The following is a 27,433-nucleotide window of genomic DNA, read 5'->3' as shown; positions in this document are numbered from 1 at the left end:
ATGGCTCCTGCTGTTATAAATCTATCCAAAGAGGACCCAAGACAGCGGCTGGGGCTGCTGGGTTCGTGCTTGTCGCTGGAACGTTTGGGTTCAGGTAAGGAAAAGGGGGGCTGAGGGGGGCAACTGAAGTAGAAAAGGTTTTTCAAAGAATGCATTAAGATGCAAAACCTTGAGACTTAACAACCCCTTTAACTTTTTCCTCCGAGCCCGGGCCAGACACTAACTGAACTAACAAATCTGTAGGCAAACTGGCAACAGGCTGATCAGCCTGACAGCAGCCGCCACTGTTTGCATGTAGCCACACACCAAGAGGTTGCCTGCTGTTAGGAGCAGGGGGGTCTTATCCTGGACCCAGCCAGGAATCTGGTGTATGCAGCTAAACGCATGTATGAAGCAGGCCCTAGAAAGCTGTATGCCAACATCTTAATATTTTCCTATATGCTCCTAATCAGTTGGCAATGGTAAATTATTATTATAAAACAATTATAGTTTCCCTAAAAAGCTGCTTAAAGGACTTTCACATTGGAGCGGGTCAAATCGCATGACAATTCGGAGCCTATTCCTGGCAATTGCACTGTTCAAATCAGTGCAACACCGACTTTGCGATGCTGCATCAATTTGAAAAAGTAGTATATGCACTGCTTTTGATGTTCCTGGGTGCGACTTGAATAGACATCTGTGCATGAAGCCACACATATGTCTTCAAAGTCGCACACCCAATCGCACTGAGATGCGGCTTTGAAATTGTGCGATTTTAGATGAAGTCACACAATTTCAAAGCCGCAGTCAATGTAAATGGGGACTAACTCTCCGGGGTGTGGGTTGCTGCTGTGATCCAACTTTCTGTTAGAGGGTGGCTACCTTTGTTCTCCATAGTCCCTCTGTAGTGCACCCCTTAAGGGCCCGAGTGAACTTGAATCCCCCACTCTGCACAGCCGTGCACACCAAATTTTCACAGTCAATTCAGAGTCAGAAAACAGTCCAGTAATTTGTTTTATTCAGGGTAATGAACTTGGATGGCGATAGGGGTATTATGGGATGCCCGCTTGACTTCAAAGCAAACTCAGAGTATGTACAGTCCTATTTACAGCTCCTTTCCTTCCTCCAGCACTTCACTTGCTTGCAGAATCTCCAGCAGTGTCACTCTGAAATAATCTGTAGCAACAGCCCATTACAGGCAGGGACTTGCAGCCTATACTTGTGGAATATAGAGTGCCACCACTAACACATTTACTGCACTTCCTCCCCTGGTCAGTGGTCTCAGCTCCACTTCTTCAGGCCCTGCCTGTCCTCCTGGCTATTTTTCTACATTATCCTGGCTGACCCTCCCCAGTCCTCCAGACTGACACTCACCAGCCCGCCAGACTAATACTTAGAAGATCTCCCGGACATGCTGACCTACTCCCGGTGTCCTCTCCTTTCACCCGTGCCTCCAGGAGTCCTCTGTGTGTTGTAGAGGGTCCCTCCAGCACCCGAGTTACAAGTTTGAGGCCCCCCCCCAGACTAGGGGGCTCCCTCAATTCCACCCAATTGCCCCCTGCTGTCATGATTCATGCCTTTTTATGAGGGGGGCTACCCCCTTACATCCCCTTTACTAAGGATTGAATAGGGTCCTCATAAATATGTCAAGCAGCTCCTCCTAGCGTCCACCCACTACTTCTGGGAGCTTCTCCAAGGTTCCAGAAAACAGGGGAGGCACCAGAGAAGCTGCTTGTTGAATCACCCAGCCTCCCTAAGGCTCCGTTCACATCTAGGCGTTTTGGGGCGTTTTTGGGGCGTTTTTCTGCTCTAGGATCAGCTCTCAAAACGCCCAACAAGACAAATCCTATTCATTTCAATGGCCCCTGTTCACATCTGAGCGTTTTGAAGCTGTATACAAAACGCCCAACGCTCAAAAAAGTACATGAGCTTCTTTTTGGGCAGATTACAGGCGTTTTCCATTGATCTCTATTCAATCTAAAAACGCCTGCACAAAAATCGCGGTAAAAATCGCGGTAAAATCGCGGTAAAAAACGCCGCAAAAATCGCGGTAAAAAACGCGCGAAAAACGCTACGCTCAGGTGTGAATGTAGCCTGAGTCACACAGCTCTGACCCAGATTCAACCCAGACATGGCTCTCAGCCAAGCCAACAATTTCCTACACTAACAAACCTATTTACCCTAGCACCCAGTGCTACACCCTTTTTATGTAGGAATGTAGCCACCCTCCCTTTCTTGCTCCTTAGATGGACTATAAACTATGGGTTATGGACTATGGCAGGTGTACTGTGCATAGAGCAGTGCACATGACCGCAGTTAACATGCACTGTTTATTCCAAGAAATATGCATCTGGAAGGATTGGGAAACAGAGATTTCGGGCACAGGAGTTTTGTTAAAAAGATTTCTTTTATTCAACACAGAACTAAATATTTTAAAATCATAGAAAAATACAGGCAAATAATTGTGTATTAAGGACACAGTGAGACCACACAACAATGGTCTATGTTGTACAATATCTCAGTGTATAGAACTTATAAAAGTCGGTTTACATACAGTTCAAAGTACAAGATCATTAGTAGTCATATAATCCTTGGAAACGTATTGCTTGTTATCAGAAGAACCGCCGACGGACATCCAAGCAGTATGGTGCCGGTCAGCAGGGTCGACTGAAAATATAAGTTAACATTCACCATGTAATATATGACCTTTGCTCGACATGTTTCGCTTTCTTAGACAAAAAAGCTTCATCTGGAGCATATCATTTCTTTTGTCTGTGTGAGAAATAACAGTATTTAGATAGATTACATATATGTGTTACCTTATTTTCAGTATGTTATAATTACAATTGCATATCATTTATCTTTCCTTTTAATTACATATAATCGTCTTACACATCTCAGATAAGTCCTTCTATTTTTGCAATATCAACACAATATAACATTGGGTCTTAAGTTGCATTCAGACACTAGAGGAGTTTAGGGGAAAGAACGGAGGTTGCCAATAGTGAGTATATGTGGGGATCCATGCTGTAATTATAGTATAAGCATATATATCCTATTTATATACCTGGTAAATGGACAGAAAGATGTATACATACCTGTACATATAGTAATCAGGCACATATCTCAATTTCCATAGAGAATTCTTTAACGAGGAGGACTGTGCGTTTTGGGAAACTCAAAAAGGCAATGTATAGTGACATAGTAGTGAGGGTAGTCACTCCATGTCTCATATCTGGGTGGATGAGAGCAGAAAAACAATGTTTCTCAGAGTAGTAAGCGTTTTAATTCTATGATATCACTTTAAGGGAAAGCCCATAGGAATGCCAAACCATAAGCTCAAATGTTCTAAAGTGGTAAAATCTGTATGCCTCATGCTTGTTATAAGAGTGTGTAAGTACCCATAGAGCCCATAGAACATCTGCCCTAAAAGGGGGGGGGGGGGGGGGGCAACAGAAAAGACACATAGTCATTCTGGACCGTAAGAGAAGACAGGTGCCATGCGTTTATAAACGATTACACACTAACATATAGAGTTTACCCATTCGTATATGGGCTACCCCTGTAGTAAAATATATATCATATATACTGATTTGCTTTCACACACATATGTGAAAATGTGTGTGTAATCAATTTCGTATCCGGCCCACCCTCCTCTATAATAGTAGGGGGGTGACCAGGGTTATATATAGATAAGCAGTTGCTACATGAGGTCCAAGATGAGTACATGCAAAGCGTACTTAGAATAAACATAAGTAATAAACATAGTAGTAAATATATATAGAGTGCCACCCAAGATGATAGATCGCTATGCAGTACAAAAGTTCCAAACATACACAGACACCTTAGCAATGCTCACCAAACTTAGGAAGGACCAGAGCCTAAATGTAGGGAGCATGTCTCCTCTGCTTGTATGTCGGCTGTTAAGCACAGTAAGATTAAGGTGAATTCCCGGATATCACAAAAGTGTAATGTTACAGTATTAATGTATACTTATGTTTATTCTAAGTACGCTTTGCATGTACTCATCTTGGACCTCATGTAGCAACTGCTTATCTATATATAACCCTGGTCACCCCCCTACTATTATAGAGGAGGGTGGGCCGGATACGAAATTGATTACACACACATTTTCACATATGTGTGTGAAAGCAAATCAGTATATATGATATATATTTTACTACAGGGGTAGCCCATATACGAATGGGTAAACTCTATATGTTAGTGTGTAATCGTTTATAAACGCATGGCACCTGTCTTCTCTTACGGTCCAGAATGACTATGTGTCTTTTCTGTTGCCCCCCCCCCCCCCCCCCCTTTTAGGGCAGATGTTCTATGGGCTCTATAAGTACTTACACACTCTTATAACAAGCATGAGGCATACAGATTTTACCACTTTAGAACATTTGAGCTTATGGTTTGGCATTCCTATGGGCTTTCCCTTAAAGTGATATCATAGAATTAAAACGCTTACTACTCTGAGAAACATTGTTTTTCTGCTCTCATCCACCCAGATATGAGACATGGAGTGACTACCCTCACTACTATGTCACTATACATTGCCTTTTTGAGTTTCCCAAAACGCACAGTCCTCCTCGTTAAAGAATTCTCTATGGAAATTGAGATATGTGCCTGATTACTATATGTACAGGTATGTATACATCTTTCTGTCCATTTACCAGGTATATAAATAGGATATATATGCTTATACTATAATTACAGCATGGATCCCCACATATACTCACTATTGGCAACCTCCGTTCTTTCCCCTAAACTCCTCTAGTGTCTGAATGCAACTTAAGACCCAATGTTATATTGTGTTGATATTGCAAAAATAGAAGGACTTATCTGAGATGTGTAAGACGATTATATGTAATTAAAAGGAAAGATAAATGATATGCAATTGTAATTATAACATACTGAAAATAAGGTAACACATATATGTAATCTATCTAAATACTGTTATTTCTCACACAGACAAAAGAAATGATATGCTCCAGATGAAGCTTTTTTGTCTAAGAAAGCGAAACATGTCGAGCAAAGGTCATATATTACATGGTGAATGTTAACTTATATTTTCAGTCGACCCTGCTGACCGGCACCATACTGCTTGGATGTCCGTCGGCGGTTCTTCTGATAACAAGCAATACGTTTCCAAGGATTATATGACTACTAATGATCTTGTACTTTGAACTGTATGTAAACCGACTTTTATAAGTTCTATACACTGAGATATTGTACAACATAGACCATTGTTGTGTGGTCTCACTGTGTCCTTAATACACAATTATTTGCCTGTATTTTTCTATGATTTTAAAATATTTAGTTCTGTGTTGAATAAAAGAAATCTTTTTAACAAAACTCCTGTGCCCGAAATCTCTGTTTCCCAATCCTTCCAGATGCAATTGATCAATTGAGGATAGGGGCACACCCTAAATTGGATACGTCATGGCCAAGATGGCTGCTATCTGTGGACACATGACTTGTAAAATAATTCTGATATAAAGGTGGAAGCACCAGCCATCTTGGGAAGTGGCAAGCAGCAAAGTATATAGGTTTAAGTATCACTTATTACCTTGTATACATATTATATTTGAGCAGTATCATATGGAAGGATCGTGAAACATCTTTTATGCAAAAAAACCCCGTAAAAAGTTGCCTATAATTTTCTAGTGCCAATTTTTGGCCTGCATCTGGCCTTTGAAGATAATTTTGTATTTGTTTATTTAGTCAAGCCATAATTTATACACATTTCTTCAAAAAATAGAAACCTATATAGAAGAGACCATAAATCATTCTAACAACAACTGATAGAACTCATAGGACAACCATGGATTTCGTTGGAAATGCATGGACGGGTCTTATGACTGAAATTGAATCTACCTGTAACATCCCGGCCAAGGACGATATAAGCCTAAACCAATATATTAATACAGTAAAGAGACTTATTAAAAAAAAGTCAAATCTATATTGGCATATAGAATTTTTCTTGAAGTATATACAGGCAAATGTATGCCCTATGGGTCTGAGGATTCATCTATTCCCCTCCTTCGATAATGCTTCGAGCGAGTTTAGAACTTTGTGGGAACGTATTCTAACCAAATGCAGTACCGACTTGTGCCAGCTGTTGGTGTCCCAATACAAATTAGACCTAGCTACTTTGGATACTGAGTTATCATCTTTATATACTAAGAACGAGAATCTAAAAAAACATATACATTACGAGGCAAGATGGAAGGAGGTGAAGGAGTATGGAATCAAACTTAATAGGGATATCATTGGTAAAAAACAAACTAAATTTTTAAAAGATAAGATGGCCTTCACGGAAGGCTATGCTTACCGATGGCCGGGACCCAATAGTTCAAGGCGACCCCGCTATTCGCGAGGCCCCCGTGAACAGATGTTGAATACAGGTCCAAGGGAAACCGACTGGGAATCAGACTCGTCTTCGATCTCCGCACAATCTAATAGATCCAAAACATCGATTAGATCTAATCAAGATACTAGACCAAAAACAGACATGGCGACACGTAAACGAGGACAACAGGAAGGAGCCAATTACACACCACGCTCCAAAAAGCGACCCGATGAAACTTCCAAATTTCAACCATTAGGAACTGGGGGGACTCAAATTGGACAGACTGTTCGATCTGTCGAGGCACTCACACAAGATGGTTTGGAAGCACAGGACCCTTATTTGGGACCCCTGGCTCTCCAAGCGATACAAATGTTGCAACCCTTATCCACTAACACTAATTCAAGTAATCCATCCACACAAGATTTCACATCTAATTCTCAAACACATTCACTAGGTGCTGTGGCACCGGTTTTTTCTAACACACTACCTTTAAATATACCCAGCACTACCTCTCTTAGACAAACCACTATTGATGGCCACTTTGCAGCTTCACAGGCCCAGGCCTCAAATTTTCCCCTGAGCACATCACTAAGCCTTCCCACTTAAAATTATCGATCATTAACTTAACCCCTTATCACTTCTCCCCCCAAGAACAAGAGGTCCTTGAACTTGGCCTCACGTTCTGTCCATCTACTCCTATGGATAGATATGAGACCATAAAGGACGTCTATATGTTCATAAGGAACTTGACGTATAAACATATCTACGACCCAGAAAGACAACGCAATACACAAGATAAAGAAATTTCAGAAAAAATAAAACATTATACAATGCAAGAATTCCGTGTTCTACGGGATCTAATCTTACTATTGGAGGAAGGCAGTCTTCCGGATTCCCAGTCCCCCGATCAACCTATACAAACAAAGACAGTAAATCCAAGACAGGTCCCCTTCAAACCAAAATCCAATAATTTCCCTGACTTGACTACAAATCCTAACCTTTTGGCTTTTCTGACCACAGTGGTAGGTGAGATTAAAAATTGTGAGCTAAAATCAACACAAAATAATCTTTCTAAACAACAACTACAGATGCTTAACAAACTAAGAAACCATACAGACTTGGTTATCAAACCCTCAGATAAGGGTGGTAACCTAGTATTGATGACTCGAGAGGGATACGAAAAAATGTGCCTTAATATCCTCTCAAATCGTACATGGTACAAAAAGATATCCCCATCGGTTACTACAGAATTTAAAGCAGAGTATTTGGACATAATTGGACGTGCATATCAATTGGCTCTTATAGACAAAGACTGTTATAATTTTCTTAACAACAAATTTCCGAGACAGGCGACATTCTATTCACTCCCAAAAACCCATAAAAATTTAACTTCTCCACCGGGGAGGCCTATTGTATCGGGCATTGGAAGTTTAACTGAAAATGCGAGTCGTTTGATCGATTATTATTTACTACCACACGTAGTGCGGTTACCGTCATACGTCAAGGACACACTCGAGTTTTTAAAAATGATTGAAGATATGGTGGTTCCTCCCGACGCCCTGCTCGTGACTTTGGATGTGGAGGCATTATACTCCAGTATCCCTCACGAGCAGGGCGTCGGGATGATACGCACGTTCTTATATGAGCAAGATCATCACACTTGGCCATTTTGTGATTTTATTTTGGAACTTCTATTGTTTATTTTGAAACACAACTGGTTTACTTTCAACGGGTCCCACTACCTCCAGGTGCAGGGCGTGGCCATGGGCACTTGTTGTGCCCCGGCCTACGCCAACCTGTACCTGGGGGGGTGGGAGCGACAAATCACATCAGATGAAAATTTATCCCATTTTTTTTCCTCTGTGGCAATCTGGTTTCGTTATATAGACGACATTTTTGCTGTCTGGACAGGTTCAAAATCAATGCTAGATGAGTTTATTGCCCAACTAAATATAAACGACTTCAACTTGAAGTTAACATCTACCATCAGTGACTCGAGTGTTAATTTCCTTGACCTAACGGTACTCAAACATGTGGATGGACACCTGACGACTAACCTATACAGAAAGGAGACGTCAGGGAATGTAATATTACATGCGTCTAGCGCCCACCCAGGGGCGCTTATACGCAGTATTCCATACGCCCAATACATACGCCTACGGTGCAATTGCACATCTGATAAGGATTTCAAAATACAGGCTAACCTTTTACGAGAACGCCTAATGGCTCGTGGATACAGTAAGCGTCTGTTGAGAACAGCTTTTAACAAAGCGTTTTCTCAAAATAGAAACAGCCTCATCTTTAGAGCCAAACCTCCAAATACGCAATCGACAGTTAAACTAATAACCAAATACTCTGCTCATGAAAAAGTATTGAGAGATATTCTTGAACGGAACTGGCATCTTCTTCGTGATGATCCAGTTATAAACAAATACGTGGGCAAACATCCCCAAATTGTTTTCAGGAGAACAAGATCTTTAAGAGATCAACTAACAACAAGCCACTATCAACCCATTAGAAATAAAGTAACAACAGGTAGAGGTACTTATAAATGTCGCAAATGCGCTTTATGTCCTTGGATAGAGGAGAATACTGAATACACTTTACCTAATGGGGAGACGTTTGCTCCAAAATTTCGAGCCGACTGTAGCACACGTGGAGTGGTATACATGATGCATTGCACCTGCGGTATGTTCTATATAGGTAAAACTATAAGAGAGCTCCGCCAAAGGATAAATGACCATGTGTACGTATCAGCAGGGGGAAGGATGATCACGCCCGTGAGCAGACACCTTGACCTATACCACAGGTTCAATCCCAAAAAGGCAAGATTTTATGTGCTTGAGGTTATCCCTCAAGATCCTCGGGGTGGCAACTGGGACAAAAAAATTCTCCAGAGAGAAACTCTCTGGATAGAGCGTCTCAATGCCACTTATAGACCTGGGTTAAACGAAACACAGTCGTACAAACCCTTTCTGTGAAGGTTTCCTTGCTTACCTAATGCCAACAGATCTAATTGACCTCGAGTAGTATACTCGGGTTACGATAATGGCCCTCTGTGGGATATATGGGTCAGGGTGTCGGCTTGGTTTTGGCGTGATCATCCTCCCCCCGTATATACATATATTCAATTAGTCTGACACCTCTTCACATTAAATAGGTCTTATGGCACATATACCCCTCTTCCTTTCTTATGTATAACAAACAGTTTTTTGTGCTATAATCCCTATCTCATCAATACTATGATCTTGAGGATTTATAATAAGTCAAAATATGCAACTTTCTCTTGGGGTTTGAAGTATGGAAGTGTTTCTAGTAGGGGGCAGTTCAGCCCCTGTTCTTTCATTAGGGCTGTTACTATTGAAGCCCTTACTAGTGGTTAATGTCAAAAAATAAACATGGTTATAGAATAATTTTTGATAAACAAATATGTTACCGATATATATCTCCTGGTTTCACCAGGAACATTTTTGTACCTTAGTGAAATTTGCTTTTATATCTGTATTTTTTAAATATATAATTTCTGTCCTTGTTGTGTTGTTTTTTCATTTCAGGCAATTAGAATTCTGATGTAATTGCGGACCGATCCTGTGGGGGCAGTGTGGGTAAGCATGGAGGTCGGCCTCATCAGTGAGATATGTGCGGCCAGATAGGCCGCAGGTCAGTCCCGCCCCTTCCGGGCGGAACTTCCTGTGGCACCTGAGCGGACTGCGGAGGCACTTCCTGCCTCTGTATAGTCTGCATACACCTGTGACTAAGCCGAGAGCCTCGCCGGGGTGTCCCCGCGCTAGCTCTCGAGCGATGTCCGGTGGGAGTGGCCGGGGCGGTGACGTCCGTTTGACGAACCACCCGGGATCCATGCTACTTAAGGGCGCCATTTACAAGCCCTGGTATGGTGGAGGTTCCCCATCCGGTGAGGACTGTGCGGAAGCTGGGAACAGCGTGGCAAGGGGTAAGCTTTATATGGCCAGTATTAATACTGTAACATTACACTTTTGTGATATCCGGGAATTCACCTTAATCTTACTGTGCTTAACAGCCGACATACAAGCAGAGGAGACATGCTCCCTACATTTAGGCTCTGGTCCTTCCTAAGTTTGGTGAGCATTGCTAAGGTGTCTGTGTATGTTTGGAACTTTTGTACTGCATAGCGATCTATCATCTTGGGTGGCACTCTATATATATTTACTACTATGTTTATTACTTATGTTTATTCTAAGTACGCTTTGCATGTACTCATCTTGGACCTCATGTAGCAACTGCTTATCTATATATAACCCTGGTCACCCCCCTACTATTATAGAGGAGGGTGGGCCGGATACGAAATTGATTACACACACATTTTCACATATGTGTGTGAAAGCAAATCAGTATATATGATATATATTTTACTACAGGGGTAGCCCATATACGAATGGGTAAACTCTATATGTTAGTGTGTAATCGTTTATAAACGCATGGCACCTGTCTTCTCTTACGGTCCAGAATGACTATGTGTCTTTTCTGTTGCCCCCCCCCCCCCCCCCCCCCTTTTAGGGCAGATGTTCTATGGGCTCTATGGGTACTTACACACTCTTATAACAAGCATGAGGCATACAGATTTTACCACTTTAGAACATTTGAGCTTATGGTTTGGCATTCCTATGGGCTTTCCCTTAAAGTGATATCATAGAATTAAAACGCTTACTACTCTGAGAAACATTGTTTTTCTGCTCTCATCCACCCAGATATGAGACATGGAGTGACTACCCTCACTACTATGTCACTATACATTGCCTTTTTGAGTTTCCCAAAACGCACAGTCCTCCTCGTTAAAGAATTCTCTATGGAAATTGAGATATGTGCCTGATTACTATATGTACAGGTATGTATACATCTTTCTGTCCATTTACCAGGTATATAAATAGGATATATATGCTTATACTATAATTACAGCATGGATCCCCACATATACTCACTATTGGCAACCTCCGTTCTTTCCCCTAAACTCCTCTAGTGTCTGAATGCAACTTAAGACCCAATGTTATATTGTGTTGATATTGCAAAAATAGAAGGACTTATCTGAGATGTGTAAGACGATTATATGTAATTAAAAGGAAAGATAAATGATATGCAATTGTAATTATAACATACTGAAAATAAGGTAACACATATATGTAATCTATCTAAATACTGTTATTTCTCACACAGACAAAAGAAATGATATGCTCCAGATGAAGCTTTTTTGTCTAAGAAAGCGAAACATGTCGAGCAAAGGTCATATATTACATGGTGAATGTTAACTTATATTTTCAGTCGACCCTGCTGACCGGCACCATACTGCTTGGATGTCCGTCGGCGGTTCTTCTGATAACAAGCAATACGTTTCCAAGGATTATATGACTACTAATGATCTTGTACTTTGAACTGTATGTAAACCGACTTTTATAAGTTCTATACACTGAGATATTGTACAACATAGACCATTGTTGTGTGGTCTCACTGTGTCCTTAATACACAATTATTTGCCTGTATTTTTCTATGATTTTAAAATATTTAGTTCTGTGTTGAATAAAAGAAATCTTTTTAACAAAACTCCTGTGCCCGAAATCTCTGTTTCCCAATCCTTCCAGATGCAATTGATCAATTGAGGATAGGGGCACACCCTAAATTGGATACGTCATGGCCAAGATGGCTGCTATCTGTGGACACATGACTTGTAAAATTATTCCAAGAAATAGTAGTGAGGGTGAAAAGGAGATGATCTGGAGCTCATGGAGGATATTACAAGGAGGCAGAAAAACACAGTATGAAACTATCTAATTATATATAAAGCACAGGGCCTTTAAAATGAAACAATATCTATCTTCTAAAATTATTCATACACAACCACTGCTTAATTCCCCTGTAGTTTATTTGTCATGAAAACATTTACTTCCATGTTTTCTACCTCATTGCTGCATCCTCTGTGTGCTCCCAAACTTCTTCTTTTCATCCTCACTTCTGTTTGCTGACTTCTAATAAAAGGACACTTACCTGTTCAGGGATCCAGCGCCATCCTCACTTAAGTCAGTTCTTCGCTGGTCTTCAGGTCCCCGGCACCAGCATCTTAACTGTTGGAACCCGGCTGTGACTTCTTGCGTCTTCAAAGCCCTACACTGCACTTTGGGAATGGGACCTGCGATGTGTCAAAACCAGGAACCTACCTAAAAAAAAAAAGGCAAGAATACATACTTCATTTAAGTTTGTTTTTTTTTTTAACCAAAGCCTAATGTCATTTTTTTTAAATGTAGATGTGTAAAGATTACATTTGGAGAATAAGGATATTGTTTATTGTTTATTGTCACATCATTTAGAACCATTTAGAAGACATTATAATACTTTTCCTTTATGATGCCCCAACCTTTATGGTTATATTTTCTTTTTGAGGCTGGGTTCACACTGATGCGAATTGGATGTTGTTTTCCCCGCATTCAATTAGCTTGACAGGAGAGTGTGACCGGCTCTCAATGGAGTCAGTTCACAAAGCTCTGTGTCGGCCGTGGTCCGAATTGCAGAAGGGTCCTGTTTGTCTTTGGCTCCATTTCGGGTCCAAATTCAGGCAAAAATCTGCACCTAATTCGCCCCTGAAACAGAGAACAGGGATGCACCAGACCCCCTGCTGTGAGCCGCTCTACAGTGTGTGTGAACCCAGACGTACTCTGTAGAATATTATTTATTTAGCACTTGAGCTGCCCAAGGCACAGTTTATACATAGGACACCACCTCTCTCAGTCAGGCAATCTAATTACTTTTCTAAAAATGAAGATCAGGGTTTTCCATCAGTGGTTGTGTACTGTACCTGCAGAACGATCACTATCACATACAAGCCATTCAAGAACATGCAGCGAAAGATGAGATGTCTGGGTGCCACCTGAGCTGCTGAGAGCTTTCTAAATCCTCTCAGCAAATCTTCCATTCATTCTTCACTTCTGCTACTAGATTTACACTGAGTGTCAAATGTTGGATAGAAAAGGAAAAAATTTTTTTTTTTTTTAAATAGTTTTTATTGGGTTTTTCAAGAAAATACAAAACACGTAGTAATCATAACGTAGACAACTTGTCTTATGCATTTGAACATTTGAACATATGAGTTGTGTGAAAGAATAAAGAATGTTCTCAATCATGACCATCTATAACACGGCTAAAACAGCCAAGCATTCAGAATAATTCACAGATAAAGCATACACGAAAGAGGAGATACAAAGGAAAGATATGGAGCACGATGGGATAGACGCCCATCCCACTCACATCGCAGTAAATTTGTTATATGCACCGCAGGGCATGTGTGGTCCCCAGGAAGCACCCAAATGGGAACATTTCCACCCCCTGGGGCCACCCAAGCCCATGCGCTGTGTTAAAGGAGAAATAAAAAAGGAAAGGGTTAAGCTCTAGAAGTTTGGTAAGCTTCCCATAACTGCCACCTGTCAGAAAACTGTTTGAAATTATGGGCAGAGCATGAAAGGATCTTTTCGTACTCATACGGCTCTCCTACTATCTGTAGTACCTCTCGAGAAAATGAAAATTAAAGCTGCTTACTTTGCTAGCCCCCGGACCCCGAATAAAAAAAAATGGAAATTTAAACCTGAAAAAAATATAAAACATTGTGGAAATGAGAAAATAAATATTTGCAATCTGATTTTACATGTGATTGCCTAGGTGAGGATGCTGTCACTTGGTATGTCACATCTATCTGGAGTTCATTTACCAGCACTGTCTTCGTGCATGTACAGGAAACCCATACATTCACAGATGTGCCATGGGGAGCACAAGAACACAAAACATGTTAAAAAAAAAAAAAAAAAAAAAGGAGGTAGGAAATACAAGTTTTTTTTAGGGTGATGGTCTTCTTTAATAATCATGCTTGCAAAACAGTAGTTCCAATGTATTGTTTCCAATAAGGAATGCTATTCCCTATTTGAGCACTAGATGTCATTCTATTCCTAACATACAGCTGCGAGAAAAAGTATCTGAACCCCTTTGAATGATATGGATTTCAGCACAAATTGGTCATAAAATGTGATCTGATCATCATCTAAGTCACAACAATAGACAATCACAGTCTGCTTAAACTAATAACACACAAAGAATGAAATGTTGCCATGTTTTTATTGAACACACCATGTAAACATTCACAGTGCAGGTGGAAAAAGTATGTGAACCCTTGTATTTAATAACTGATTGAACCTCCTTTGGCAGCAATAACTTCAACCAAACGTTTCCTGTAGTTGCAGATCAGACGTGCACGGTCAGGAGTAATTCTTGACCATTCCTTTTTTACAGAACTGTTTCAGTTCAGCAATATTCTTGGGATTATATAAACAGATGTTTGTTGTATAATTGTGTTATGGTACCAACATCCCTAATAATGATGCAAAAAAACAAGGAGTTAAGTGAAAGCCCTGGTGTGAGGGTCTAACACAAACACCATGTTTAATCTTACACCCCTGAAGAAGCGGAGTGTTGAAACCCGCGAAACATGTTGGGTTAATGCCCGATACCCTGGTTTGGGGCTATCGGAGCTTGCATAACATCGATACTGCCTGCAATGTTCAGAACTGTATGTAATTGATATGACTATGATGGTAATCTGTTCTGTACAATCTTTTATTTTATAATAATTTTTTTTCTCTTTATTCTGTATGTAATTTTTAATGGAATAATAAAATTTATATATTTTTATACATGGTGGTTTTTCCATCGTTGATTTAAGTACCGTTAAAATCCCATTAGCCCTCAACTATTTTTCCTTCTTATCTCCCCCTTTTTTTCTCCATCCAACCCTTTCTTTTTCTCTTTCTTTTTTCCCTCTCTTCCCCCTTCTTCCCCCCCCCCCTCCCCCTCCTCTTTTTCTCTTTCTTTTCATTTCTCTCTTCCCCTTTACTCCCTCCCTTTCTTCCCTTCTTCCCTCTCCACCATTTTTCTTTCAGCCCTCTTGCTTTTCCTTTTAATTTTTCCCTATTTCCCTTTTTTCTGCTAAACTCAACATCTTTCGTTCCTTTCCTTCACTCTTTCTAGATCTCCCTCACTTTAAACATGGTGTTTGTGTTAGACCCTCACACCAGGGCTTTCACTTAACTCCTTGTTTTTTTGCATCATTATTAGGGATGTTGGTACCATAACACAATTATACAACAAACATCTGTTTATATAATCTTTGCAGATATATGGATATGCCCTATAATATACTTTCCTATGGTATAATACCAATAAAACTATTGAAAACACAACCAAAATGAAGTAAATTAATTGCAGCACTAGACTATACCCAATAGATAATAGTGCCTTCAATCATGTGCAATATCATTAAAAGACACACGTGCCAAATTTGCTGATTATCAAAAATATGCTGTTAATTACATTCCACAGTCAATGTGCAAAGTGCAGTAGTAAATACAAGGTAATCCATGCCAAACAGTTCACAGTTGAATCGCCATTCCTAGATCTGTGCAATTGTAATTTCCTCAAACGCCAATTTTACTTCAGATCTTCTTATAATGTGACAACCTTAGTGCACTACCTCCACTTCTCCCCTCAGTGGACAGATGGTCACCTTTGGTGATTGTCCCGTCCTACTAATATGTATTGTATATTTTCTGTGTTATGTTGAACTGCAATAAAGGATAAGTACACCTTTGGAACATGGTAAATGTTCCAGTTGTTTTTAGGGTGTAACATGTAACATGTTCCAGCATCTACAACTTTTTCCCCCAATCCCCCCTCTTTGTGACAGCGGGTGGTGGATCCTCTCCCTGCTCCCGCTGTCACAATTTGAAACCAGCGCGGTCAGACGGCCGCATCATTCATTCCTGTGAATGAATAGACTACAAATACTGTCAGACATCGTGGTTGATGGCTTATAGTTCTCAATGAACTATGAGGGCGCTGGTGAGCACTCTCATAGTTCATTAATCTTCCTGATTTATCTTTTTATACTGAGAGGCTATAGAAGCCTGGCATTGCACCCGTGATCCCCCATGAACACTAGCTGTTGCTGGGAGAATTAAGCAATTCTCTTTCCTGCAACTATGGGAAAATCATATAATCTATGACCTGCCTTAAACATTCCAACGACTGGAAAACATCTTTTGTACTGTAATTACCTAAAGTAAAATTGCATTGAATTAAACTTCTGTGTCTTATGAAAGAGTTAAGCTGTCTATGGATAGTGCCAAATCAGCAGGTGATCATAGTGTCTGGACAAACTGGGTCTATGGAGGTATTTAAATGCATAAAGTGGCATTTGAAACAGCTATGGACATCATATATATATATATATAGTGCATCCGGAAAGTATTCACAGTGCTCCACTTTTTACACATTTTGTTATGTTACAAGCCTTATTCCAAAATGGATTAAATTAATTATTTTCTTCAAAAGTCTACAAACAATACCCCATAATGACAACGTGAAAGAAGTTTGTTCTTTAAAATTTTGCTAATTTTTTAAAAATAAAAAACAAAAAAATCTCATGTACATAAGTATTCACCGCCTTTGCTGAATACTTTGTTGAAGCACCTTTGGCACCAATTAAAGCCTCAAGTCTTTAGGAGTAAGATGCTACTAGCTTGGCACACTTATTTTTGGTGAGTTTCTCCCATTCTTCTTTGCGGTAATTCTCAAGCCCCACCAGAGATGTTCAATCAGGTTCAAGTCTGGGCTCTGGCTGGTCCAGTTAAGGACGATCACAGAGTTGTGTCGTAGCCACTCTTTTGTTATCTTGGCTGTGTGCTTAGGGTTATTGTCCTGTTGGAAGATGAACCTTCGTGCCAATCACTTTACATTACTGCATTCCTGTTTCCCTTGATCATGACTAGTCTCCCAGTTCCTGCCGCTGAAAAACCCACCCACAGCATGATGCTGCCACAACCATGCTTCACTATAGGGATAGTGTTGGCCAGGTGATGAGCGGTGCCTGGTTTCATCCAGCCATGACTCTTGCCATTCAGACCAAAGAGTTCAATCTTTGTTTCATCAGACCAGATAATTTTGTTTCTCACGGTCTTAGAGTCTTTCAGGTGCCTTTTGGCAAACTTTAAGCGGGCTGTCATGTGCCTTTTACTGTGGAGTGGCTTCTCTCTGGCCGCTCTACCATACAGGCCTGATTGGTGGAGTGCTGCAGAGATGGTTGTTCTTCTGGAAGGTTCTCCTCTCTTCACAGAAAAACGCTGGAGCTCTGTCAGAGTGACCAATGATATAATCGAGACTTAGTCCTGTGCATTGTGTCAATTGACTTCTTCAGGGCACATATGCTTTGAATTGCCCTGGTTTGTGATAGGTATACATAGAGTTGCAGTTTTCTCAAAAACAGGAGAATATAAAAGGAATTTGGTACGGAGCTCTGGATCAAGGGGAATGCACATTAGAAATTATTTTTATTTCTGTGTTTATAAGGTACCAGCATGTAACACAGTAACTTCACATGGTGTACTTGGAACCATTAGTGTCAGGCCTTTCCCTGAAGACATCTCACAGTCTATTGTCTCCGCCAAAGTCAAACAAGCACACAGGTGTACAGGACCAGGTTTGTCAGATGTCATTATCAATACATATACAGTAGATCACTCCAGTGGCGGCCGGTGTGTTGGGGGCGCAGGGGCACCGCCCCCCTATTCATGCATCCGGCCCCCTAATCTACATGCGGGGCGCCGGACGCATGGAGTTTAAAGGGACATTTTTTTTTTTTAGTCACCTGATTAGAGCCAGAGGCTCTGATAGGGTGATGCAAAGGGTGGACCCAGGGAGCAGAGCAGTGCGCCCTGAGCCCCAGGGCCGGATTAAGAGCATCATGGGCTTGGTGCTGAGGATTTTGAAGGGCCTTAAGGGCCGTGCCTTGGCATGCACCCAGAGGAGGAAGGGTGCAGCCATGCATGCCTAATTCAACATGGGATGCTGTCTCTGAAGCCCATAAACACATCCATGCATTGGCAACTGTCCCTCCTTGTCCGGCCTTCTTGCTGTGTGGGGAGGTTCTGAGGGAGCTGCCTGGGGAAGCGAGCATAGAAGCCAGACTTCTGTGTTTACAAGTGACAGAAGAGCGGTAACAGTGAATATGGCCAACCCGGGGCCTATATTAAGGTAGGGGCCTGGAGCTGCAGCTCCAATAGCCCCTATGTTAATCTGGCCCTGCTGAGCCCACCCATTGTGTGACAATAGCGAATGAAAATTCGCTATTGTCAGACGGATCCTCCTCCTGGCCAATCAGGAAGCGCGGCAGATACGTGCTTCCTGATTGGCCGAAAGGCAAACCCCATGCCATTGGCTGGGGAGGACTGAGGACGCCGCTGATTGGGAGGGGTCTGTAATCAGTGGCGCCGTGGTGGTAATAATGAGGGTATCCCGGGGGTGATCGGTCAGGGATACTCCTCTCTAACCCCCCCCCCCCCTCATTCAGCACAATAGGGAGCTGACAGCCGGACGGTCGAACAGACAAGCTGGGAGGCGGCGCTGCAGCGGGAGGAGGCGGACACTCGGAGGATGGAGAAGCTGCAGAGCCGGCAGCACACTGTTAGGGCGATGGGGACCCCTGGCTCCGGCCATGCGAAGGACGATGCTGTGCTGGAAATGCCCTTGGAGCCTCTGCCTGCTGGGCACCTCTGCCCTCACCGTGTCCGTCCTGTGCGGGATCTTCATCTACCCAACCGATTGCAACAGGTCTGTAGAAACCTCAAAGTTCAACTTTTTTTTGTAATGGTAGGCAATGTAAAAAGCTGGCTGCAATACCCAATACCTCTCTGTTGGTGTCCCCTGCTATAACTCATTTTCTAGTGCAGGATGTCATGGACCGTCCCTCTGGAGAGGCCTCACCACTGCACCCTGTACTCACAGTGTAATGAGGGAGATTGATTGAGAGATTGAGGACCACCCAAGGGACGCTGTGGTCACTCTACATTGATGGGGGCACGCTGTGGTCACTCTACATTGATGGGGGCATGCTGTGGTCACTCTACATTGATGGGGGCATACTGTGGTCACTCTACATTGATGGGGGCATGCTGTAGTCCCTCTACATTGATGGGGGCACGCTGTGGTCACTCTGCATTGAAGGGGGCACGCTGTGGTCACTCTACATTGATGGGGGCATACTGTGGTCACTCTACATTGATGGGGGCACGCTGTGTTCCCTCTACATTGATGGGGGCACGCTGTGGTCACTCTGCATTGAAGGGGACATGCTGTGGTCACTCTACATTGATGGGGGCACGCTGTGGTCACTCTACATTGATGGGGGCACGCTGTGGTCACTCTGCATTGAAGGAGGCACGCTGTGGTCACTGTACATTGATGGGGGCACGCTGTGGTCACTCTACATTGATGGGGGCATGCTGTGGTCACTCTACATTGATGGGGGCACGCTGTGGTCACTCTACATTGATGGGGGCACGCTGTGGTCACTCTGCATTGAAGGGGGCATACTGTGGTCACTCTGCATTGATTGGGGGCACGCTGTGGTCACTCTGCATTGATTGGGGGCACGCTATGGTCACTCTGCATTGAAGGGGGCACGCTGTGGTCACTCTGCATTTAAGGGAGCACACTATATTTTGATCACTGAAGGCCCCTTTCACACTATTTTTTGCTGCGTTTTTTGCCACAAAGCAATGCCTATTACATTTTTCTGTTTGCGCCCCCCCAAATATTTTGAGCACCAGCCGCCACTGGATCACTCAACTCGAAAAAGTGGGATAAATGGACAGTGTGTAAAGTAGGGATGCACCGAATGTTCGGCGGCCGAACATTATTCGGCCGAAAATAGAAAAAATAGCACTTTCGGTGTTCGGCCGAATAAGTCAAAAGGCCGAATAATTTTGTGCCGAATAATAGGGCTGAACGATAGTCGATATGATATCGACTATCGTTCTGTGGCTGTAGGCGATATTCATATCGCCGAGGTCACGATATTTATAGGGGGAAGGGACTCGGAGGAGGACAGGAGGACTCACAGACTTCCGTGAAGCCGGGACACTTCAGCAGTGAGCATACATACATTACTCACTCGTGCACTGCAGCCTGCCCCACACATTCAGTGAGTCTTACTCTCCTCCCTAGTTTTTTCAATGGCACATTCAGGAAGCCAATCACGCCGTGATTAGCTGCACAGCGAACCAATCACGCGTGCCTGCACACCTGATTGGTTCCGCTGTGCCGCTACTCACGGCGTGATTGGCTTCCTGAATGTGCCATTGAAAAAACTAGGGAGGAGAGTAAGACTCACTGAATGTGTGGGGCGGGCTGCAGTGCACGAGTGAGTAATGTATGTATGCGGCTGTGCTCCTTTCCAGGCTACTACTAGTCCACCTCCAGCCTCCTACTACCACCACTATGAGAGACTGTCTGTCACGGTATAATCTGATCGAGTCCACACTGACACTGACTGACTGTCACTGAGTAATTGATGTTACCACATTAACCCTGACCTGCCCAGTATCTGCAATTAAAATTTACAAGGCTGTCTGCATGCTTCCTGATTTTCATTCCCAGCATCCTTCCCAATCCCTACAGTGTCACTAACATTAACCCTATGGTACAAGGCTGCAGTGTGCACTAAATCCCATTCCCTACAGTAACATTTAGGGAGAGAGAGAGACATGAGAGGACAAGAGAGAGAGAGAGAGAGAGACATGAGAGGACAAGAGAGAGAGAGAGTGAGAGGACAAGAGAGAGAGAGAGACGCGAGAGGACAAGAGAGAGGACAAAAAATTGGCAAAATAAATGGAAAAAATGTGAAACACCGCGTTCGGTATTCGGCCTTCGGCCAAACATTTTATTATTATTCGGCTTCGGCCAAGAATTTCATTTCGGTGCATCCCTAGTGTAAAGACAGAGCAAAGTGTGTAGATGTGGAATGGAAATATACTGTAGGCACCCAACTATAAAGGAGAAAATAAGAATGGAACAAAAAGTGTTACATGGATGTTATAAAGGTGAACATTTTCTATAAGTGCTTAGTACTGCTAGCTCTATTTTCTAATACACTTCTCATTCTTAAATTTCCAGCTGCAGACACAACCCCGTTTGGCACACAAGCTGAAGTGACACTGAAAACCAACTTCTTTGCCACAAGAGATGTTTGCCATGAGCTGTTGCCACTTATTAAACCAAACGGTAAGTTGGGGTTTATCTTATATGCTATCTCCTCAGGTTGTAGCGATGCGTAGATGTCAGAAAAATGTGTGTCCGAATTTTGTGCAATCAATGTGACCAGAAATGTTATCTAGCAAAGCAGTATGCAGACTCCAGGTTAAGGTAGCCCACATATAATGTTGCTTCCACACCTCCCAATCTTATGCAATATTTGCCATGACACATTTTATAGTAATTTTGATTTAGGTGTTTGCATTTTCCATGTAATTATAAATAGTGGCAATTATCAAAACTGGCTACAAGGAGTAACAAAACTTTATATAGCAAGTTAACTAGCCATACCATTATTATTAAGATTATTATACAGGATTTTTTATAGTGACTACAGTTTGTGCAATGCTTTACAAAAGAAAGGTTGACAGCGTAGTTAAAATTCAATACTAGAGGGTTTAATTGGTTGATGGAGAAATTTAGGTAAAGGCGGGATAGGCTTCCTTAAAGAGATGAGTTTTCAAGGATTGGCTGAAGGCAGACAAAGTAGAAGATAGCCAGATGGACTAATGTAGGGAGTTTCAGAGGGTGGGAGAGGCTCTGGAGAAGTCCTGGAGACAAACATGGAGGATGTGACAAGGGAGCTAGAGAGCAGGAGGTCTTGTGTGGTGCGAAGAGGTCTGGTAGATATTTTAGATGAAACTATGACTTGAATAAATGAGAACCTTAAGGCACCTTTCAGATGGGCGGACCGATCGGATCCGCGTGTCAGTTTTTCAGGTGGACCTGATCAGACCCTCCGTTGTCCTCTCTAAACTGGCAGATGTAAACAGACATTTGTCCGTTTACACCTGCCAACATCCAATCAGATCTGCTAAAAACAGACATTTGGGGATCCTTTCCCCATCCATCCAGCGTATCAGACCGGATCGGATGGCAGTCGGGTGTAAACGGACAGGTGGACCATTTACACCCAACCGCCCATGGAGGAGAACGAAATGTGTCTGTACCTGCTCTGCATAAGCTAAGCAGACACGGATCAGCCATTCACCTGCTCAGCAGGGATCAGTAGACAGATTTCCTGCTCAGCAGATGGTCTCCTGGCGGAGTGCGTCCAATGTGAAAGTGGCCTTTCAGACACAATGTAAAAGTGTTTATTTCAAAACAGTGCAAATATAGCCAAAGTAGCAGTAATGTTGAGCAAATGAGATTTAAACCAGATAAGCAATGAAACTATCCACAGTAACCACAATACAGAAAATACAAAAGCAAATAAGAATACACAAACAATATACAAGGTATACAGGGCATAAAATAGGATGCTGGGCAGGAACCAGACTGGCAGGGCTAAGAGTAGAAAAGGCTTTGTACAGAATCACAGAGAGAACCAGAAACCACACTGTCCCACAATGGTAGGATTTTATGCAGGTGGATATCAGATGTGCGAATGCTGTGGGTAATCATCTGCTAGTGGCCACTGGAACCGCAATCTACCCATCGCTGAAGCATAGTGTCATCAGCAAGTTAAAGAGAACCGTTGGGTTGTGACATGATTGCTGTATGTCTTGCGAGAAATGACCCAAGTGAAAGTGAACCTGATCTGGCCTTAAATGTGCCCAATGTATCAACAGTACTGATCTACAACAAGCTGAGCCTCCAAGTACCTGTCTTAGTGTTCAAATCAATCTCTGTGTTCCTGTGACCCTTGAGTCCTAAGCTCAAGGTAGAAACAATGACTTCCCTCCAAGTTAAGATTAGACCACCACTGCTGGTTGGGTTTGCCAACTGATGGTATTTAGAGAATGGGTACAAATGGGATTTGTTGCCAAGGTTCTTAAACAGAAGGAGACCATAAGGCTGGTAGTTTTTCCCAGAAATACTGCTGGTGTCCAACCCTACCCCATATTATTTAACTGTGAAATGCTAGAACCTCTACTGTCATTTAGGGTTCTAGGATGTGACAATTGAATACCAGGGTGTGGTATGTAGTTTTGGCTGAGGGAGTGTAATTTCAACATATATAGTCAAGTATAGTTTCACGGCATTGTGGAGAGCAATCTGGAAAACTAACACAAAGCACAAGACTGGCATATCAAGTTGCAGATAGTTTTTAAAATACTGCAGCTGGCTTTCTTCAATGATAACAATAGAAAATAATTTCCAATAGCTCCTTTAGTATGTGTGATGCAGCCTGGTTTGGAATAGATGGTTTCAAAATTGTACATTCATTTCACCTTCTGTAGATTAAAGCTGAACTCTGGGATTGTAAAAGCAATACCCTTGCAGTGGGGTCCCCCCAAACTGCAAGGATTAGATTTTTGCTATTTGTAGGGGTATCAGAAGAAGCTGTATTACCTACCTTGCTGTCAACTTTGGCACTGTCCTCTTCTTTCTGGTGCCCCGGGCTGTTATTATAGTCACGTATAGTGATAGAGGTATATACTCCCAAAGGTGTATATTCTTCGCGCCTATGGATAGCCTAATCTATGAGGGGAATGTGAAGGTGATTTAATATATAGGGGGGGGGGGGGAGAATAGTGGTAGCAGCTGCTATAAGTTAAAAATATCTGGTTAAAGAAAACCCCAAAGTAATTGTAATTGATATAGCGCTTGCTGTTAATATCCAGGGGTAAAACAATTGCTTGTTAATAACCCGGATAAAAATGTGTGGGACAAGTATAAATGTAATATAAGTGGAACTAATTTTAAACTCAATAAATAGCATATACTATATCACACAAATAAATCATCATATATCAGGTGATAAGCAATCAATCAATTGCCAAAATTGTGCAAAAAAGTCCAAATAAAGTTCATATGTGGTTTATATAAATAACTTCAGTGCCAAAAGGAAAGAAAGTGCAAATGCTTGTGCCGGATCCTCCAGTGGTCCAGCTGTTGATACTTATAATGTGGCTTTAAGAAATAATGGGGGTTGTGCACTCACCAGAGGTTGTAGGTCTTAATTGCCGTATGGCAAAAAGACCATCAGAGCCTTATGGCCTTCCTGACCAGAGCCATGGCGACTGCTGGGCTTTGTAGTCCCCTATGGTCCAGATCTCCTTCCGCAGTAGACTGGATCCTCAGGGTCCGATTGGAATGAAAAAATGCTCCCAATAGTGCAGTACCATTAAAATGCTTTAATAGGTATAATTAATAGTGCAATACAAGAAGGTTTTTAAAATTTAAAAAATCGCGCCTGCTGTGCTAAGCCTGTGCGTGGAGAGCGGTGAGTACGCAAGCCGGTACTCAGTCTACTGAGGATTCAGTCTACTGTGGAAGGAGATCCGGACCATAGGGGACTACAAAGCCCAGCAGTCGCCATCCCTCTGGCCAGGAAGGCCATAAGGCTCTTATGGTCTTTTTGCCATACGGCAATTAAGACCTACAACCTCTGGTGAGTGCACAACCCCCATTATTTCTTAAAGCCACATTATAAGTATCAACAGCTGGACCACTGGAGGATCCGGCACAAGCATTTGCACTTTCTTTCCTTTTGGCACTGAAGTTATTTATATAAACCACATATGAACTTTATTTGGACTGTTTTGCAAAATTTTTGCACGTATTTGCACTATAAGGCACTTGGCAATTGATTGATTTATCACCTGATATATGATGATTTATTTGTGTGATATAGTATATGCTATTTATTGAGTTAAAAATTAGTTCCACTTATATTACATCTATACTTGTCCCACACATTTTTATCCGGGTTATTAACAAGCAATTGTTTTACCCTTGAATATTAACAGCAAGCGCTATATCAATTCCAATTACTTTGGGGTTTTCTTTTACCAATCACGTATAGTGCAGGGCTTTTAACCCTGCTTGTATGCGAAGAAGGCGAGCATGCGACCATGGCAAAGAGTGCATTAGAGAGGCAGCAGTACTGGATGGAGAAAGCCTGCTGGAGACCGGAATAAAGTAAATATTACTCCTTATTCCTGTACCCCCTTGACAAGAATTTAACCCTTGTAGTGGGGGTTCACAATTGCAAGGGTGTTTTTTTCCAGCTGGAGTTAAGCTTTAAAATTGTTTGTGTTATCTAAAAACGTAGCTCCAAGTTTTCATTATCAAAGACTTTTGTTCTCTTTTAGGGTGAGTTGTCAATGTGTCCAGCATGATGAGCTCTATGTCTCTTGTAAAATGCAGCCCTGAACTGCAGGAAAAATTCCGCAGTAACACCATCACTGAGGAAGAGTTGGTGAAACTAATGGAGAAGTTTGTGGAAGATGCCAAGAAGGGAATCCACAAAGACCAAGGATGGTCGGACAGTGCTTACGGGACATCCAAAATTGGAGTGACTGTATTATCCAGGATCCAAGCTCGACAGCTAAAGGAGACTCGGAAAGGCGAGGGCATCGTCCTAAATGCCTGCTGTCCAGGTTGGGTGAGGACTGATATGGCTGGTCCCAAAGCCCCCAAGTCTCCAGATGAAGGAGCCGAGACCCCAACTTATCTTGCTCTGCTACCACCTGATTCAGCTTCACCATATGGGGAGCTGGTCAGCGAGAAGAAAATTGTAACATGGTGACAATGACGGACAATTTCAGAGTAACTTGATTTAACAGTGTGATGGGACTTATTAATATTAATTAGTTGTTGGGTTCCAGCCATAACTGTTTAGAGGAGGTTAGAAGATGACATGGGTAGTGTCTTCCACATAGCCTCTACTTTGTGACATTGTGGAACATAGTAATCTGGGGAAAATTGATTAAACCTTTTTTATCTGCAAAAAATATTGATCATAGTGTGTGTTCTGACCATTTTATGGTATAAGAAAGGCCGCAGATGTAATATATGCAGAGCATTTTACAGGCATTTTAATAAATACTGCACAAATTTGCAGAAAATACTCTTCAATCTGTTTTCTTTTTCCTATTGGATGTAAAAATAAATATATGCCAAACACACGTCAACGTATCTAAAACAAAATTCACATATTTTAAGAAAATAAATGTAAATGCATCATTAGCTTTTCTTTATCCATTAAAGATAACTTTTTCTACTATAAACTATAAAGTAAAGTGGCTCCTTGAATACATTACAACATCTGCATGTAACTGCAGGTGTAATGTTAATCCATCAATTAAATAGCTGTAATTGAAGCTACTTTGGTATCAGTCCCAGATTAGAATGAAAAAAACTTCACAAAGGAAGAGGTGGGGAATAGGGAAGGGATCTTGTGATACCCAAAAATATAAATATATTGGACACTAATACCGGTAAAAAGTCAAATATTTATTAAAGTAGACATTAACCGCTTAACGACTGCCCGCCACAGTTTTGCTGCGGTAGGTCGGTTCTGTCCCGCGAAACGACGTAACTGTATGTTGGCGTGCACGCCCATTAGCCATGGAGGAAGCCGAGCAGCCAGTCCGGCGGCCGTGATCGCCACTGGGCACCCGCGATCGCTCTTCATGGAGAAAGAGCGGCGGTCTGGTGTTGTAAACACGGCAGACCGCTGTTCTGTCTGTTATGAACACAGGGATCCTGAGTTACTCTTATTTAGGAACACAGGTCTCTGTGTTCATGCAGAAAGCCCATCCCCTGCACAGTTAGAAAGCACCCCCTAGGGACAAATCAAACCCATTGATCGCCCCTGGTTAATCCCTTCCCTGCTAGTGTCATTAGTACAGTAACAGTGCATATTTTTAGCACTGATTACTGTAGTAATGTCACTGGTCCGCCCAAAGTGTCAAAAATGTCAGTTAGGTGTCCGATCTGTCTGCCGCAATGTCACAGTCCCGCTAAAAATCTCTGATTGCCACCATTACTACACCATCTACTGTACGTTTAATGCAGTATATATCAGTGTGTTTCTGTACGTTTAACCCAGTACATTACTGCCCATTTAACGTAGTATATATCCGTAAGTTACTGGATGTTTAACGCAGTACCCTATATATCAGTGTATTACTGTACAGTTAACGCAGTATTTATCAGTGCGTTACTGCACACTCAACGCAGTATATATCCGTGCGTTACTGTACATTTAGC

At 42.1% G+C, this 27,433-nt stretch overlaps 1 pseudogene across 1 annotated transcript; it reads left to right on the top strand.

Annotated features, from left to right (window-relative positions):
- On the top strand, window positions 1-26,180 carry LOC309547952 (carbonyl reductase [NADPH] 1-like; annotated as a pseudogene). Its single transcript has 3 exons — window positions 1-94; window positions 21,353-21,460; window positions 25,531-26,180. The product of its transcript is annotated as a carbonyl reductase [NADPH] 1-like (transcript).
- The last annotated feature ends 1,253 nt before the right edge of the window (window positions 26,181-27,433 follow it).

This window comes from Pelophylax lessonae (assembly GCF_965119305.1).
Source record: "Pelophylax lessonae genome assembly, chromosome: 2".
Taxonomy (NCBI): Eukaryota; Metazoa; Chordata; class Amphibia; order Anura; family Ranidae; genus Pelophylax; species Pelophylax lessonae.
Note: the sequence above shows the minus strand (reverse complement) of the source record. Positions and strands in the feature narration are given on the sequence as shown.